The sequence below is a fragment of the Pinus tabuliformis genome, chromosome J, assembly GCF_031772625.1.
Source record: "Pinus tabuliformis cultivar Carrire ecotype Pingquan chromosome J, CPIR1, whole genome shotgun sequence".
Lineage (NCBI taxonomy): Eukaryota > Viridiplantae > Streptophyta > Pinopsida > Pinales > Pinaceae > Pinus > Pinus tabuliformis.
In genome coordinates, this window is record NC_142295.1 from 716,113,962 (window position 1) to 716,129,577 (window position 15,616).

Genomic DNA, 15,616 nt, shown 5'->3' on the forward strand with positions numbered 1-15,616 from the left:
TCATGTGAGATTCCTCAAATTGAAGAATCTTAAAATGATATCGTATTTAGTGACTAGGATATCAAAATGAAACGGGCAAAGATGGCTATTATTAGGGCTAGAATTGTTGCCTCAAATTTCACCGAATACATCACAGATACCTTATGGCAAGCCAATCTAATTCATGAATGCCCAAAGGACACCTTTCAAGATGTCACAACATTGAAACAATGTTGGCAATAAACATCTAAAATGAAGGTTCAAGACATTCAGAGTTTATTGCAAGAGAACATTAAAGGTTATTGGAATTTTCTAGTGAAGCCTCATAGTCAGTGGCTTGTGCTAAGGTGTCTCCAAAATGAAACAATACAGTTTCTTCCGGCACTTAATGATGTATTTTTTACAGGAAAATTTTTAATGCAGCTAATACATCCCCCCCAGATGAAGCCACTCACGAATATATACAATCTCAGAGAGCAGATAAAGAATCAATCTATAGCACGGTCATGAGTTCTTCTTGCAACATATCACAAATTTAGTTGTCCTTTATCTTAGCTTAGTTTGTTAAATCTTTTTTGACGACTTTTATTTTAAATTTACTATTTTTTGTAATATTAATAGGTTATTTAAATCCATCTCATGCATTTAGAAAGAGGTCTAGAATTTTGAGAAGACAACTTTTGAGCTTGCACTATTGTTTGATTCAAAGTTATCTAATTAAGAAGCTGAGATTGAAAGCTATATTTTTCATAGGCAGAGTGATAAAGCATCGGGTACTATTATCTTTTTGATATTGTTATGTATGGTTGATTTGGATAGTGAACCTATTATGTGTTATTTCATTATATAAATGCTTTGAAAAGAATCAGTCATTATCACTATTGATGTGTAGGATTGGATGATTTGTGATTATGTATGAGATAACGAGATCTTTCTATGTGATTGAGTTTTATTCAACTAAATTAATTAACTATTTAATTAATTTCTTTCATCACATATGCTTTCTATTCATTACAATATTGAATGATCTATATTGTTATTTTCTTTGTGAAATATTTCTTTGAATCACATGTGAAGATGTATTATCTCGGGAAATAAGTAGAATACGTTTATTCAGTAATTTTACCATTAGATATAAAATATTTCATAAGGTTTTCATTCTATTACTATATTAAATCTCCTTAAAACGGGAACTGGTCCCTTTATATCTAGTCTGACCCACCAATTTCAATGGAAATGGAGTTGCTTTAAGCTCCCGACCAGGTGGTGTTCCCCGATGTTGAGGCACTCAAGTTCCAGCCTTCAACATTTTTGGTGCTAGAAGGAGGGTCCCTAACTATGAATGCAAATAAACTCTAATCCAAAATAAAAATTTCATAAGAAGAGTCATTCGCCTTCAAAATATCCCTCGACTTCCAGATCTCACTTGAAATCTCCAACCCCTAGACCAGAAGTTATAACTAAATCTCCTAGTACATGCCCTAAGACAAGAGATCAACCTCCTTTACAGGAGTTACATGAATTTCAGGTTTTAGTTGAGAAATTAGAGGGAATCTCTATTTCCCAAGAAAATACTCAACATTCAGAGTTATTTGAAGGTAGCATATCCTCGTCCTTTCCCACTTCACATATTTTGACTCATTCTCAATGTCAGAAATTTGTGATAGCTGCATTTGAGTTTCTCTTACCTTCTCACCAAAGAAGAACCCACAAATCAGAAGTTAAATCATCCACTAGTGATATTTTATATTCATCTCTACCAAAAACACCATTATTTCACTCTTATTCATTCATTTCTTCCCATACAATTGATCCATTCATCCTTATCATTCATTCCCAATCAAAAAGTGCTAGTTCAAGTGGTGTTAGCATAGGGGCTACTTCTTCCACGTAGTCAACCTGTTCTACCACTACAACTTCTTCTTTTCAAATTCCCATAATGGAAGGTAGGCAACAAAACCCACCAGCGGCTAGACCATGGACTAGTCTTGGAGTTGTTTAGATGGCAGGACCTATCCATCCCCTACCTAAGAATCTTGAAAGATGGTTACCAAAGTTCAATCCTAATGATGGAATTACCGCTGGAGAAAATCTCCATAATTTTATGCTTGCCATTAATATTAATGGAGTAGTGGAAGAAGATTGTGTAGTGAGATTATTCCCATATACCCTTGAAGGGTCTACAGGTTTGTGGTACTTCTCATTACCACTAGAATCTATCACTAGTTGGGATATATTTGAAGAACAATTTTTGACCAAATTTGGTGATGATCGCACAACTGCTACTCTAATCAATGATGTATCCAATCTTAAAGCCAACCCCAATGAGAAAATCAAAGATTTCAATTCTAGGTTTAATAAATTGTTAAATAAAATTCCAGATACCTCTAAACCTAACGTTGATGTTCAAATTGATTGGTATATTTCTGCTCTTCCTTGTAACATTGCAATTTTTGTAGACAGGGTTAATAAATCCACTTTAGTTGATAATATGAAAGAGTCAGTAAATGTAGAAAGAAATATTCTCGCTTTAGAGAAGAAAGCTTCTCAACAAGAGAGGAAATATAAGAAAGTGACTATTAAGGAAGAGCCGAAGAAGAAAACTCCTAAAGATCAAATTGATCTTGAAGGATTACAAAAAGTTCTTAAAACTATGTCAAATGACGTGGTAGATATAAAAAAACAGGTAGTTAAGTCTTCTAAAAAACCTTTTCGATCTTTTAGGAGATTCCAAAAAACAAACCCTCTACCTCCTAATTTCATATCAAATGTTAAATCTGATCAAGAGGAGGAAGAGGAAGAAACAACAATATCTGCTGACGAATGCCGAGAGGAAGAAGAGCTAGTCGAAGCACATGGATTATGGGATTTCATCCTCACTACATCATAAAATGAGGAAGAAGAAGAAGCCTTACCTGTAGAGACTATATGTAAAAATTCTATTGGTTCACCTTCTTCAAGTGAAAAACAGAGACCAGTTACTCCAATCAATAAGGATAAAAACACTATGAAGAAGTCTCCTCCCAAATCTACTGAATCCATCCCAGCCTCTTCCAATTATCCTTCTACATAAAAAATTCTTATTATTTTTGATAAATATATCGAGTATAATATTGTGGAAGATATGAATAAAGTGAAAGCCAATATTTCCATGTATGAGGTAAGTAAAATTAAGCAACAACAAAAGGTTTTGCTAAAAGAATTAAATGTTGTCCTTACATCTCCTTTTTCAACTGAAAAAACATCATTAGGAAAAGGAAAGCCTCCAAATGATACTCCTATCAAGATTAATGCCTCAAATGCAATTTTAATTGGAGATCGGTCTAATTCTCATACCCATCCTTTCTTATTGACGTTTGAGATTTTCAATAAAAATGTTCACAATTGCGTAATAGACTTAGGTGCTTCTTCAAATATAATGCCATATTCAATTTGTCTCAAACTGAACATAACACCCGAAAAGTCTGTTGTGAAAATTGTGCAATTAGATATAACCAAATTGAAGGTCTTAGGATAATTGAATTCGGTTTTAATAATATTATCTTCAAATACAAGGGTTTGTCAAATTATTGATATATTGATTGTTGATATTCTTGAATTTTACGGTCTTATCTTAAGCAAGGATTGGTCTGAGAAATTACATGGTTATTTCACCACAGATTGGTTTCATATCTTGATTCCTTATAACAACAAACCAAATCAGATTCAGGTAGACATAGAAAAGCATATGAAACACTAAGTTACTAATTTGGATAAAGAGAACGAGCCTATATTTTTTATGAATAACATCCTTGGCAATTATTCTTCGGAATATTTCTTTGGAAGTTTTACAGCTCAAGAATCTCCTTTTTTAGCAAACTTTCTTTCTTCTCAAATTGAAAATTATTTGCAAACAGATTTTTCTCGATATATTAATGTTGTAGATATTGTTGTAAATAAACATGAACCTTTATTTTGGATCCTTTAGTTTGATGGTTCTAAATATAGTGAAGGCACAAGAGCTAGATGTATATTAATAAGCCCTATTGGTGAAAAAACAATGCTAGCACGTAGACTAGAATTAGAATGTACTAATAATATTACAAAATATGAAGCATTAGTACAAGGATTGTATAAAGTGATAAATATTGGTGTTGAATATCTTCAATTCTTTGGTGATTCTAAAATCATTGTAAAACAATTCAGAAACAATATTCATTGTGTTTCAAACCACCTTAGACATTATCAATCCTTAATTCAAAAACTTACCTCACATTTTGTAGCATTCAATATTTCTCCAATACCAAGAATACAGAACGTTAATGTTGATCTTTTGGCTAGCGTTGCATCCAAATTAATCCCTTTTAAGATTTTAGTCTAGACATATTTTCTATAGATTTTTTTCCCCATCCATTCCAGATAATGTCACCAATTGTCGAGTATTCAATGATGATAAAGATATCCTAGATTTTTAAACATCCGAAGAATCCTATCTTGACCAAGTAATTGATGAGGATGAACATGATTCTTAATTGAATAAATCAAAAGACAAAAATTCTTTGTCGAAACCTGTAGTTAAGCTTGAGGATCTTTATGATCTTAAAGACAGATTTAAGAAGGTCAACAACTGCAAAATTCAAGGCTCAACTTTGAGATTTGAACGAGTTAACCTAGGATTTGATACAAAACCCCAAAATATTAACTCAGGTCGTGGTCGCTCTTTTTTTTTTTAAAGCTGTGGTTCATGATCACTGAGTGGCCGCTACATCCACGGGAAAATATCGGGGCAGATCCACCCAAAGGGATCTTCTCGTCGGCCAATCTTAACAGGCCTAACCCCGAGGGGTTTGAGGAGATTTGACCCCATGACCTCCCAAACTGGGAAAGTGCTTTAGCGATGGGAACTCAACCATTTGATCTATCCCTTGGGGCTAGGTCATGGTCTCTTATCTGAAGAAAGAAATGTATGTATTCGTTTGTTAAAGAAATATAAATATATATGTGCTTGGAATTATCAAGATAAAAAAACATATGATGCCTCCATCATTCAACATATCATCCCAATGGTACCAGATGTTAAACCCATTCAGCAAAAACTTAGGAAGATGCATCCTAAATTGGAAACTCAGATTAAGGGCGAGTTGAATAAAATTTTAAAAACTAAAATCATATTTCTAGTAAGTGTTACAGGGAAAAGTGTCTATTTAGAACTGCTCTATCCCACTAAGGTGTGACAGCTGCCTTAGAAACAAACAGAGAAAAGCTACTTTTGTTTTTCCATTATGAATTATAGATAGAGAGGAACAAAAAGACCAACCTCTGTCTTGCGCCAATCTCCTGATTTGATTCCTCTCTTCTTTGATAGTCCTCAGCTACCTGCTCCCTTAGATGCCGAGCTTCACAAAGTACCTGTAAGATCACAGAAGCATAGCACTATACAAAGACATGGATCTATAATCATAAAAAATCTAGGGTCAGATGTAAATTGACCATACAAATGTAACAATCATCAATGATACAAAAGCATGGAGGAAAACTCAAATAGCTTTTATTGATAAACAATAAAAGAGCCAAGAGGAGTTACAACCGGTTGTTCCAACCCAGCATCAACCTCCCAGCAAAGAAGCCCCTCTTCACCTCAAACAAAGCTTATATCACCCAACAATCTGATGTTTGTCTCAGGAAACCAACAACAATTCCTTACAATATGCAAAATTCTAGCCTCTGGATCTCTGGGATGAGGGATCCATATATAGATATCTGAAAGGGGGATGAGTCAGCTAGTGATTTGATTAGTGTCTTCTCTCTGATAGTTCTTGCTTCCACTTGGAGACTGATGGCCTCTTACTCATCCTTGGTCGAATTTAGTGAGGCAAGTGTCATAGGAGAAGATTCTGGAAGCTTCCATTGCCTCTCCACCTCACGGAATGACACTGCCATTTGTCATTTCTCGCCCATCGCACCCCACAGAAGGGAATTTTGAAATGCAATGCACCCTCACAGTGTATTTAGGTGAGATGCAACGCACTTAGCCAGTGGAGCAGCTGCAATGATCCTGTTTTGACCAATTCTGAGTAGTTTCTCATGAACTTCTGGAGAAGCTATAATATGTTGACCTTGTTCCTTTAGGGATTAGAACAACACTTTTAGGGACTTAGGAGCCCTTGGTTTATGGACATTTCATGCTTGGGGTTGTAGGGCCCAAAAATGTCTATAACAGTTGCCCCCTAAAGTATGAGGCCGTTAATCTTTTGGTGTCGGGTGAAATGCTTTATTATGAGGATCCGAAGTTCTTTCAATGCTGGGAGGAGACCTGTAATAAGATACAATACCATACATTATCTTCATACTATTTTCATGATCTAGCTGAGGCGGGCATTCCCATGCTCAGCTTTATAAATTCATTTTCATGTACATAGGACAGACAATCGTCTGAGTGTAGACTGATGATCCTGATAGAGCCATCATCCTTTTGAGTGGATGATTATCTGTGCAGCAATGATGTACATTTAATGTCTTTATTTCCCTGAATATATATCGCAGCCCGGATGGACGAAACTAGATCCGGGGTCTTCAATCTCGTCTGATCTTCACTCAAAGTACAAGTCGATCCGTGTGAGAAATGTTCTGAAGTCGAACATGGAAAGACATCGCTTGATTACCAGTCAATGATGTAAACTGTTAACAAGCGCGAGAGGAATCACCGATAATGATAATGACCCTCAAGGTACTGCAGTACAATTCACATGGTGTGAATAAAGGACTTGGCGTCGAACACCATGCAAAATCTTTCGGTGAGAAACTTGCCATTGAGGCATGAAAGCTTCAAAGTATTGAATGGGGTGTTCCTAAATCAACTTCTTGGATAATGAGCTGATGTCGAAAAGAAGTGATCCATCACAGGAGGGCCTTAATGAATCCCACATCAATGACACGGAACGGAGCAAATGATTTTAATGGAGGTGAAAACGATCTGGTGATATAAGGTTAAGGGTGGCGTTCATGAAAGAATGGAGTATAATGTATGGTAGTGGGTGAGACACAGGTGAATTCTCTGAATGACTCCTCTTGAACATATCGACGACACTGATATGATGGATTGGTAGCATTAACCCCAAATGTGGATGGTATGGCATGACCATGGTGATGTGACTGGTGAATGAAACAACCCAACCCGACTCGGACACGGAGTGGAAGTGTCATGTTCAAGAGCGACTTGCTACTAACAAAGTATCTTTAAGTTTTCTTCCCAATTTTTCCCCAGTCATTGTTGACCAGTACCTCTTTATTTTTGTCAAGCTTGAGGAGGATAACATATGCTTGTTCTATAATTTTCCCTTCGGGCAAACCCATCACTATGTTTTAATGAGCCTAGCGATAGTGAAACTCGTTCTCGTCTATAGACAAGTTTGTCGCTATTAAACTTTTTAACGAGATTAACGACAAAGATAACTCAGTCCTTTTCAATTTTAGAGAGTCTGAAAAGGAACGTAAAGGTAACTCCAAAATTCCTTTTTCGTCATCTAATCCCTTAAGTCCGAAAAAGTATAAAACAATACAAAAGGGATGAATTTTCGATACTTTTAACGAGCCGAACAAAACAATCTCGCGACCTTTTTGTGTAATAATCCCTCAGGTCCAAAAAGATTAAAATCTAGAGGAGGGATAGCACTTCCTGTCCCTTTAACGAGCTGGAGAGGCCAATGGCTTGGCAATCTTTTCATATTTTACGAGTCAGTTGAAAAGAGCTTAAAGGAGACTCATCTTTTGAGGAACGAGTGATGAAACGGGTAGCAGCTGATTCTAGGTAAGGTTTGGAATTTTCCAATCACGGCAGTGTCACAAGGATGGCTAGTGAAATCACTCTTCGCAGCTGTTCCTCAAAATGGATAAACAATCAAATGGAGGTGAATGATCAGCCAATGAAAAAGTTGAGGTGACGGTGCAAACACGACCAATGCTTTAATGGCTGAAGTACTACATTCACGATGGTTATTTGCCGGGGAATAGTTCATTTTTTAACGAGCTTAAACGCGGGGGGAAACATTTGCTCATGTCTTGTGTTTATTTTTTAATGAGCTTGAACTATGTGCTAAAAATGCTCGATTAATCCAGTCGTGTGATAAGAATGTATGATATGAAACGAAAAATTTTAGAGTTTTGCCCCACATACTTTCTTTATGCAAGTTAGGAGACGACCAATCCTAGGAGTTTAAAGGGTTAGAGGTCCTAAAAATTTAAAAAATAAATAGTCGCTCTTCGCTTGCACTCCAAAAGGTTTGCATGCCCCCAGGTATAAAACAGAGTTTCAAGGTTACCGCTTCTTTAGTCCGTTAAAACATTTGTTTTACCGAGAGAGGCCTACCTCTTACAGGTTACCCAAAGATTGTTCTATTCATAGCGCAAACAAAACACTTCTCCGGCGATGTCTACCAAGATAAACAAAGGTGAGCAGCGATGCCACCAACTCACATAAATTTGACAAGAGAATCTTGTTCTAGTCCAACTCCCTCTTCCAATCACGGACGGGAGTACGGAGGTCATATTCTCTCGCGGAAACCTACCCTATACTCGAAGTTTTCCTGCCGAAGCAGACCAGGGTGCATTCCCCCTAGGTTTCAGTCATGTCCCCCTGAATCACTCGCGCTCATCGGGAGGACGGACTGGAGATTGAGACATTTCTTGCGTGAAAAGACCATTCAGGGATGGTATATGACTATTTTCTCTGCATGATCCAGGAAATGAAAGCTGGTCTATGAGCTTGACCACTCTTCCTTCGTGCGAAAAACACATTACTCTAAAGAGTGAGGAGACAATTGCTCCCATGCAATAAATATAGTCTCGTCCAAGGAGTAGATTGTAATCCAGGGGTCCTTGAACTACCATTACGTTCATGTGAACGATTTTCCCTCTCAATGTTATGGGCACATCGGGAAGGATCCCTAACGGTCGACTGGTTCCTTTATCAAAGCCTGTTAGATTTCTCATCTCAGGAAAAAGTGATGGTGAACTAAGCGCTTTCCAAGCAGTTGAGGAAAGGATACTCACAGAAGCCCCTTCATCTATGATGGTACCAACCATAACCATTCTATATATTTGAACAATAATTTGGAATGGTACACTAGCCGGTAAACGGGGTCTGCCTAGTTGATTCCAGTCGAAGGAGACAACTAGGTTGCTTGGAGGTGGGGCCAAATAGACGGCCGGGTACGACTCTGACGAACTTCCTTCCTGTGGTAAAGGAACGGGTAAATTTCCCCCATGTTCATTGGAGTCTGTGCTTATGAAAAGAATTTGGACAGTGCCATCCTTGTTCTCTTCAGTGACTGTATCATCTGAAGATGGAACCTCTGAAGGCAAGACCGGGTCAACTGCCGCCTCGACCTTTTAACTTTCGTCTGGTATGGATTCAGATGGTTTATCCTCAATGATAGATGCTTCGGTCGACCACCTGAGCGGGCCAGCCGAATTTTCAACTAGTGACGGACTCGGCAAGAGTTTTTTATATCCAGGAAGAAGTCATAACGGTGAAACCGAACGATCGTCCAAAACTCTTTTAGCTTCGTCTAAGAAGGGACAACGTTGGATGGCATGATCGCCTTCGCACAGTTTACAAGGAAATCTATATTTTCCTTTTTGTCCTAGGGCTTCACTTTCACTAGTTGACGGTGTGTTTTCAACATGATCATCAGAGGTTGACGACACCGGGTTGTGCAAATGAGGAGACCAGTCCCTTAAGATCGGAGGGATGCAAGGACAATCTCTGTGATAGTGGTCTCCTTTGCAAATGACACATGTCGATCTAGGCCTGGTCGGTGCAGTGTGTGAATTTTCGCTAGACGACACATGTTTGCCCCCATTCGCTTTTGGCTCCTTCTTCTTCTTCTCTTGCTTCTTCTTTTCCTTCTTCTCCTTAGGCACTTGAATTTTGGCTTTACCAGCCCCATCAAGCGAAGAGGAAGGAGGAGAGGAAGAATTAGAGGAAGTAGAAGGTTGGTGGGTAACTCTGGACTCGTCTAGTTGCTAATTCGATTGTTCAGGAATTGTGGTGTTCTGAATGATAGAGGTTGAGAAGAGCCATACAGGCAAATCAATTGTCAGTCCTGGAAGCAACAACGTGGCCATATGAGGTGCACCAACATCTCCCCAAGAGGAGAAGGGACTAGGATTTCCTCCAAGGGGAATTCCTTGGTTGGTGGACTCCATTTTCTCAACCCAAGATCAACGCAGGAAAGGGTAATGAATATTCCGTTTAAAATAAATTTTAGATGCTTTGACACAACCTTTTTTTATTCAGTTTTTAAGAGTCGAGAAAAAACAAAATATGACTCTAGTCTCCTTCGATTTTTAATGAGCCTGAAGTGACAAGTGCTCAGATGGACCTTTTCCGTTAAGGAGTCTGAAAAGGAACGAAAGGGACTGCTCAGGAAATTTAGGTAGAGGGATTACCAAACCAATCGCAAAACTGCAGAATACTTTTTACGGTACGACAGTCAATCTTCCCAAATGTTGTGTTCAGTGCATTGCGATCGATAGGGCGGCAGACACGGCTTCCTATGGATAAAGGATTAATCCTATTGGGGTCTCCCAAAATATACTCGACAGTACGTGGGAGCACGAGTCTGTACTGGCACTTATCGTCTCAAAGTGGAGGAATCACCCAACCATCAGTGAGAACAACAGTTACCAGGCTTTACGACGCTGGAATACGTCTCTAGCCTAGACTTCTAAATGTTGTACGTTAAGTTCCAAAGCGTTGTTAGATTCATTGAATTTATTTTAAGTTGATCTTGTTTATGAAGTTTGCCTTTCGGGTTCACCACGAGATGTAGATGTAATTCCTAAAATGCAATCTAAGATGATAAACAAACTTTTTATCTCTTTTATGCAATGAAAATCCTAGCTACTAGGGAAAAGAAAGACAGAATCTTTTCACAAAGAGCAAAGAGCACACTCTAAATGCACTTTCCTAAATCAAGCCAATCAGACTGTCTATATGCAAATGCACATGCATGTATTTGTTTTCGAATTTCTTAGTATATGAATGCTAAAAAGAAAGTTGATGCACAAATCTGAATTCCTTTTCAAGCGACAAATATCAACAAGCTTCTTTTCGAAATCAAAAAATGGAGACGATTACAACACCTTACGATTTTGAAATGAATACTTGTTCTTGACACTAGAAAATTACAAATTCAGACCAAAAGCAATAGTAACAGGATAATCGACCATCAACAACAATCAAGCTCCTTCCTACGATTGAAATCGACACTTGCGACAGTTTCAAATCAAAGGACGACAGTACGATTACGCTACTTTTGCAAAGGAGGACTGTAAATGACTCAACAAACACACAAAAACATCTATAGTTCTTTTGTACAAAGGAGGCGGAATAACAACAAGGAAAAGGGGTTTCAAACAGACATATACTGATCACAGGCAGCAAAATTCAAGAATAGAACTGGAAATAATGAACCACAGAAGCCACAACTGCACGGAGCTAGTCTAATCAGCGCACCTGTAACATAGAGAATTTGAAATGCAGCGCAGGTTGTCCACTCGGGAAGTGTGCTGAAATTCAGAATCTCTGAACAGTACCTGCGCTGGGCAACAAACGAGACTCTGTTCGGGTTCTGGGTCACAGTTTGCAGTTCAGTTCTTGGGTTTTGGCCGAGCAAAAAGCAATCAGTAATGCAACAATCAGGGGTAGATCTAAGGAGGATCTAAGAGCTATCACAAGGGCAATCAGATAGTTTGTAAATCAGTTATTTAAATCATAAACAGATCCAGTAGATGGATTGAAGTAGCAGTTGTCCACTTTGCATTTGTTATGGCAAATGTAGTTCGAATGTGTTAGAAAATTATATATTACGGAGCAATGGAACACATATAATATTGCAGAAATATAAACACAGAAAATGCACAAAACAAGAGAGACATAGATATACGTGGTTCACCCAGTTTGGGCTACATCCACCCCGAACAGCCAGTCCTTCCTTTCTATTATCCAGCAAAATGAAGAGATACAACCTACAGCAAAACCATTGTAATATCCTCTGTTTTCTCTCACAGTCTCACCTCTATGTTTCTCGCTCACCGAATACACATCTATATAACAGCCTCAAATACAATGCCCTCATATAAAGAGAGGGGTTGCCTTCTAGGGCAAAAAACCCTAAACTAAACATAAGTTCTACCGTCAGATCATCCGCCTAATGAACGTCCCAGATTAACTAGAAATTACTATACTTTTACAAGGCAATTTTACAGTTGTTTTTAGCTTCGGGGGCGCTGCCCCCGAAACCCCCCGCCAGGGGGGGGCTCCCAAAAGTCGCTGCCGCCCTCCCCTGGACCCCCCATGGTAGCGATTATTTTACGGGCGGCGTTGCCGCCCCATTTTGAACTAGGGTCCAATATGCCGGTACTATAGAAGATAATCAGGCTCCACAACCAACAGAATGCTACTTGTAAGTTTATGAAACAAACAACAAAGAATGATAAACAAACAAACTAATTACTTCCCCAGTGGAATCGCCATTTCGTTACAGGGAAAAGTGTCTATTTAGAACTGATCTATCCCACTAAGGTGTGACAACTGCCTTAGAAACAAATAGAGAAAAGCTACTGTTGTTTTTCCTTTATGAATTATAGATAGAGAGGAACAGAAAGACCAACCTCTGTCTTGCGCCAATCTCCTGATTTGATTCCTCTCTTCTTTTATAGTCCTTAGCTACCTGCTCCCTTGCATGCCCAACTTCACAAAGTACCTGTAAGATCACAGAACCATAGCACTATACAAAGACATGGATCTATAATCATAAACAATCTAGGGTCAGATGTAAATTGACCATACAAATGTAACAAGCATCAATGATACAAAATCATGGAGGAAAACTCAAATAGCTTTTATTGATAAACAAGAAAAGAGCCAAGAGGAGTTACAACCGGTTGTTCCGACCCAGCATCAACCTCCCAGCAAAGAAGCCCCTCTTCACCTCAAACAAAGCTTAGATCACCCAACAATCTGATGTTTGTCTCAGGAAACCAACAACAATTCCTTACAATATGCAAAATTCCAGCCTCTGGATCTCTGGGATGAGGGATCCATATATAGATAACGGAAAGGGGGATGAGTCAGCTAGTGATTTGATTTGTGTCTTCTCTCTGATAGTTCTTGCTTCCACTTGGAGACTGATGGCCTCTTACTCATCCTTGGTCGAATTCAGTGAGGCAAGTGTCACAGGAGAAGATTCTGGAAGCTTCCATTGCCTCTCCACCTCGCGGAATGACATTGCCATTTGTCATTTCTCGCCCATCGCACCCCATAGAAGGGACTTTTGAAATGCAACGCACCCTCACAGTGTATTTAGGTGAGATGCAACGCACTTAGCTAGTGGAGCAGCTGCAATGATCTTGTTTTGACCAATTCTGAGTAGTTTCTCATGGAGAACTTCTGGGAGAAGCTGTAATCTGTTGACCTTGTTCCTTTAGGGGTTAGAACAACACTTTTAGGGACTTAGGAGCCCTTGGTTTATGGACATTTCATGCTTAGTGTTGTAGGGCCCAAAAATGTCTATAACAGTAAGACATTCTAAATGGGTTTCCAATCTTGTACCGATTAGAAATAAACATGGTGATATTCACATTTGTATTGATTTCATGAATCTAAATAAGGCATGTCAAAAGGATAGTTTTCCTCTCCCATCAATGGAACATGTTTTGGAATTAGTTGCCGGTTCTAAATTAATGTCCTTTTTAGATGGATTTTCAGGATACAATCAGATCATTGTTTATCCATAAGACCAATTAAAAACTACATTCAGAATGAAGTGGGTAACATATTCATATCAGAAAATGCCTTTTGGATTAATGAATGTAGGAGCTATGTTCTAGAGAGCTATGGACATTTCTTTCAAAGGGTTTCTTAATAAAATTGTTATGGTATATCTTGATGCTATTACCATATATTCAAATAAGAGAAATAATCATTTGCATGATTTAAAGAATATATTTGAAAGGTATAGAAGGTATGGAATTTCTCTAAACCCCAATAAATCATATTTTTCTCTAAGTGAAGGTAAATTCCTTGGTATTATTGTTTCAGAACGTCGAATTTATATTGATCCAAAAAGAATTAAAACCATTTCTGAAATTCCATTACCACATACCAAAAAACTGATGCATTTGTTTCTTGGCCAAATCAATTTTGTTATGAGATTTGTCCCCGAATTTTCTCAAATTGTCCTACTGTTACAAACAATGATAAAAAAGATTCATTTTTTAAATGGGGTAATCATGAAAGCATTGCATTTGAAGTAAAATAAGTTGTTATTGTTGCTCCTTCTCTATCAACCCCCAAATTTTCTGATCAATTTATTTTGTATACTTTTGCCTTTGAGTTATCACATGCAACAGTCTTAACGCAAGCAAATGAAAATAAAGTGGAAGCTCGTATAGCTTTTTTCAATTCAAATTTTCAAGGAGATGAATTAAATTATCCAGGAGTAGAAAGGTAAGCCTTTTCAGTTTACGAAGATATAAAATATTTTAAACCTTTTATTCTAAAAACTCATGTTAAATTTATTGTTCATTTCTCATAAGTGAGGCAATTACTTATTCAAAAGGAGTTAGGAGAAAAGATAGCTAACTGGGTGTCTTCATTACAAGAATATTATCTAGAAATTGAACCCGCTAAAATTGTAAAAGGTCAAGGTTTTTGTAGGTTAGTCACAAAAATTAATGATACACCAATAAATGAAGTAACATGTAATATTCAACAAATCACAGAAGTACTCCCTATTAGTACTCAGTCTCAATATGTTGACTTAATCTTTTGTTTTAAAAATGGTTATGCTCCACTTCAAATGGATGTTAAGAAAAATAAAGCCTTGAAATTGAGAGCCAATCAATATCAACTCATCAACGATGTATTATTTAGAAAAATTATGATTATGTGTTATTAAGATGTTTGGAAAAAACTGAAGCAAAAAAGTCTTACAAGAAATGCATGATGGACCAGCACTTGGAAATTATAGTAGAGATACGACTACTCACAAAATTTTGCATGCTAGATATTACTCTCAAAATTTATTCAAAGATACCCACATGTACGTTAGAAAATGAAAAATTTGTCAAACCACTTTAGGTAGATAGAGGAAACCTTCCATGCACTTTCAACCAGTCAACATCAAACAACCTTTTGAGCAATGGGGATTGGATATAATAGGTGAGATCATTCCTCGTTCTTCCAAACAACATAGGTACATTTTGACTGCAACAGATTATTTTACGAAATGGGTAGAAGTAATGCCCTTGAAGTTAGCCAATTTTGAGAACATCATTGAATTCATTGATCAATTTATTATTACCACGTTTGGTATCCCTCATGCTCTTATTTTTTACAATTCTTCTTATTTTTCTTGAATGCAATGACTGAATTTTCTTTAAAGAGGGGATTTAAACTTATGTATTTTGCAAATTATTACCCTCAAGGAAATGGATTAGCAAAATCCACAAATAAAAATCTTATAAGGATCATCAAACAAACTATCAATAAAAATCAAAAGAACTGGCACAAAACTTTAATACTTGATTTCTGGGATGATAGAATAATCAAGAAAACCTCAATAGGTATTTCTCATTTTCATTTGGTATACGG